The following is a 4,370-nucleotide window of genomic DNA, read 5'->3' as shown; positions in this document are numbered from 1 at the left end:
TCTAATATTGCTATTTGTGAAGTAAGGATAGACCATTGTGGTAATAATATACTTGTTAAGATTTGCTGCTGCTTGTTGTATTTCAGGAAGAATAACGATAAATGATGTGCGGCAACAATCGAAAATTCATGTGTTCGATTCGCAACTTTTATGCTTTGTAAAAAACTGCAAAGATACTTAAGCTGTTTCAAAGACATACCACCTTGATCTACTAAGTCTAAGCTTTGCAGCAATGCCAAAGTTGTAGGTAAAAGAAATCTAGTTTAGAAGAAATCGCGTTCGGAAATGGATGGTGACCGGAAGCATAGATTGTATTACTAAGTAACAATCTATGCCGGAAGTGAGTGTTTGACTCTACAACATAGCAAATGTAGAACCTCAGACAAACAAACCATTCATGTAATTCTCGTGTTACAAATGATACTACAAATGGTAAGGATCTAACTGTCATATTTTTTTATTTTCTCAATTTTTATATAGCTGCTCAGGGTTTTACAACTATGATGTTTAAAGTACTCAAGAAATGCTAGGATTTGTGCTCGGTATTATAATGGTAAGTACTAAAAATGGTGATTGATACTTAATTAACCATTATCTACATATAGTGTATAATGTACTTCATAGACAGAAGGCAGCCCCAAGAAGTACAGAGACTGACAACAAATGGCCTCATTAGCAGATGACATGGAGCTAATGAGACAGAATATGCTTAAGCCTGCAGCAGCAGATGCTGGCCAGGATGTCACAATTGCAGGCAGCAGTACAGCCTGAGCCTGGGGATCACAATGAACTTGAAGTCAGGAGGAGGAAGAGTTCACTAGAAAGAAATTGCAAAATGATGTCTACTGCTAGAGCTGGTTCTTGGAGAGATTTGAGCACTAATGAGATGTCTTATGGATCCCAGAGAAAGATTGCCACCTTTCTGGACTCATCTCACACCCTCAACTGGAAAGACTTGTGCTCAATGATGCCAGAATACGGGTACAAAAATAATTTTTAATTTTAAAAATTATCATCATCATCATAATCTTAGTCCTCTACAGATGCAGCAGTTATCCCAGCAGGAGGCGAGGGGGAAGAGTCCCACTATATCACTGTTGAGCCACATGGCATCAAGAGGTAGGACTGTTGGCCAGTTGTATGACTTTTGCAATGAGCAGGAGGAGCCTAACTACCCGGGCAGTATCCTATATGTGAACTGACAAGGAATACAAGTAATATATAAAAATTTATACTGTATGTTAAATGCAATATTAATAGTATTAATATATATAGTACCATGGACTATAGCCCATATTTTTTTTCTGAAAAATGGCTAAAAAATTACCTCAAATTTTTATTACATTTTTTGATACATTTTGATGTGCTTATGCTGTGTAGAAAGTTTGAGGTGATTCCGACTTTAATTTTTAGAGTTATGGCCATTTAAAGAAATTGGCCAAATTTTGAAAAAATCCCTGTACTATAGCCCATGGTTCTTTCCAAAAAATAGCTAAAAAAATCACCTCAAATTTTTATTACATTTTTTGATAAATATTGATGTCCTTATGTTGTGTAGAAAGTTTGAGGTGATTCCGACTTAAATTTTTAGAGTTATGACCATTTAAAGAAATTGGCCAAATTTTGAAAAAATCCCTGTACTATAGCCCATGGTTTTTTCGGAAAAATGGCTAAAAAATTACCTCAATTTTTAATTACATTTTCTAATACATATTGATGTGCTTATGCTGTGTAGAAAGTTTGAGGTGATTCCAACTTAAATTTTTAGAGTTACGGCCATTTAAAGAAATTGGCCAAATTTTGAAAAAATCCCTGTACTATAGCCCATGGTTTTTTCCAAAAAATGGCTAAAAAGTCACCTCAAATTTTTATTACATTTTTTGATACATATTGATGTCCTTATGCTGTGTATAAAGTTTGAGGTGATTCCGACTTAAATTTTTAGAGTTATGACCATTTTAAAAAATTGGCCAAATTAAAAAATCCCTGTACTATAGCCCATGGTTTTTCCAAAAAGTGGCTTCAAAATCACTCCAAATTTTTATTACATTTTCTAAAACATATTAATGCCCTTGTACTGTGTAGAAAGTTTGAGCTTATTCCAACTTCAACTTTTTATGTTATAGCCATTTTGAAGTGAGCCAAAATCTTTTTTTTCCAATAAATGGCTTCAAAATTGTCCCTATTTCTATTATTCATATTGATGTCCTTATGCTAAGTTTAAAGTTTGAGCTGATTCTGACTTAAATTTTCAAGTTTTGGCCAGTCTTTCCCACAAAGCATTCTCAATAATTGAGCTAAAAACATTATCAACTGATGATCATCATCAAAACAAAAAACAAGATCATCATTCTTCATTAGCTTACAAGTATACTATTACAGCATTTGGAACAATTTTTAAAATTAACAAAGAATTCAATTTTCACAAATCAGTTTATATTGATGTGTGGTCATTAATGAGCTAATGTACTTTCTTTTGTGACTGTCAGTCTGTCTCCATGTGTAACAGAACATGTTAGTGTATGTAAAAGACCCATGAGCTTGGGATGATTATGTCATCTTAGTGTTAATGAAATTAGTGTGTATGTTATGTGATAACATGTAATGTTGACCTAATAGTATATGTGTGAATTTATGATTTATCCTGTTTTCTTATTAGACCTTACTTTTGTTACTCGTTCTGTGAGCTGGTCATGAGGCTAGCCTTATCTTTGTCATTTGTGTACATAATGTATCCTCATCCTCTTGAAGACTGTTTTGTATTTAAGTCATTAACTTTTGTCATTTTGGTGTGTGTCATTTTGGAAGAATTTGTTGAGTTAAATCGGTCTGTTACAGTGTACATATTAGGATTACATCATGATATCCTTTATCAATATACACAATCATTCAGTGTTGAGTATACACATGGAGACAGGCTGACAATCACAAAAGGAAGGAAGTACAGCTCATTAATGGGCCAATACGTGAACATAAACTGATTCATTAACTTTTTTATTCACAAGCAAAGTATTGCAAAATTTCCCTTGAAAATGCTTAACATTCACAATCATTAAATCACACTCATGTAAGAGGAAAAGATACTCAGAATTGAGTCTATTACTTACTACATTACTTGCATACATGCATAGTGTGTTAATCTTTTATTTATATGTCACGGACTGGTTTAACTCAACAAATTCTTCCAAAATAACACACATCAAAATGACAAAAGTTAATGACTTAAAGACAAAACAGTCTTCAAGAGCATGAGGCTACATTATGTACACAAATGACAAAGATAAGGCTAGCCTCATGACCAGCTTAGAGAACAAGTAACACAAAAGTAAGGTCTACTCTAGACTACTAAGAAAACAGGATAAATCATAAATTCACACATACTAATTACATCAACATTGCATGTTATTACATCAACATTGCATGTACATGCACACTAATTTCATTAACACTAAGATGACATAATCATCCCAAGTCTCATAGGTCTTTCACATTAAGTACATATCTTTCTGATTTTTTGTTTGATTTAATTTTTATTTATTTTTTAATACTGCTTTGTCGCTAATTTTTGTTATTGTTAAATCAGGCATTAATTTTGTTTTTTTTGTCATTTTTGTTTATTTATTTATTTATTTATTTGTTTATTTATTAGGAACTATTATAATGATATCTTTTTCAACCTCTCTCCCTCTATCATCCTTTAGGTTAATAGTGTTGATAGATCATATTGTTCACAATGTGGGCAGCTCAACATGCAGCATTGTGTAAAGTACTCACTACATGTCATCAAGTATCTCTGTAACAAGAGTGTACTCTTTAAATCAATAGACCACTGACATACAGATAGACACTGTATGCATATACTGACTGTAACAAAATGCACTAATCCCTCAATGTCAGCTGTTCTATTTAGCATTTTGTGTATTGTGAGATTATAACTAAAATTATTATTTAATAAAAAATTGAATGTATTAAAGTATCACAACTATTATTTGGAGGATGATGAGTAGCTTGTACATTAGTACAGTACTCACCACACTACATGAGAAACTGAGTTGAGCCTGTGACTATGAAAAAGAATCCTAAGATAAGTTTTTGTTAATGTAATAACATTTAGCTTAAGCCAGGCATACACTAGGCAACATGTTTCTGGCAACATTTGTGGTTACTTTGATCTTGTAAGCAACATGTTGCCAGAAATAGAAAGATGTTCTATTTTTGGCAACATGTTGCTTGGTTGCTAGCAACATGTTGCCTAGTGTATGGAAGCCTTAAGTCTCATTTCACCCTGAGTGAATATGCTATATAGTCAGTGCAGACAGTAGCTATGAAATACTTAGGTATTAACTATATTTTACTCTTAATTAAATTGA

At 32.7% G+C, this 4,370-nt stretch overlaps 1 long non-coding RNA gene across 2 annotated transcripts; it reads left to right on the top strand.

The window, feature by feature from the left end:
- Positions 1-6: 6 nt before the first annotated feature.
- Positions 7-3,984, top strand: LOC109585015 (uncharacterized). Of its 2 annotated transcripts, none has more exons than XR_002186271.1 (5): positions 7-432; positions 481-553; positions 606-981; positions 1,034-1,214; positions 3,702-3,984. It is a non-coding gene; the product is annotated as an uncharacterized LOC109585015 (long non-coding RNA). The 2 variants fall into 2 exon arrangements; XR_002186272.1 differs by lacking the exon at positions 3,702-3,984 and adding an exon at positions 2,660-3,193.
- The last annotated feature ends 386 nt before the right edge of the window (positions 3,985-4,370 follow it).

Source organism: Amphimedon queenslandica, unplaced genomic scaffold (assembly GCF_000090795.2).
Source record: "Amphimedon queenslandica unplaced genomic scaffold, v1.1 AMPQUscaffold_13135, whole genome shotgun sequence".
In the NCBI taxonomy this organism is placed as follows: Eukaryota; Metazoa; Porifera; class Demospongiae; order Haplosclerida; family Niphatidae; genus Amphimedon; species Amphimedon queenslandica.
This window is presented reverse-complemented; position numbering and strand designations above follow the sequence as displayed.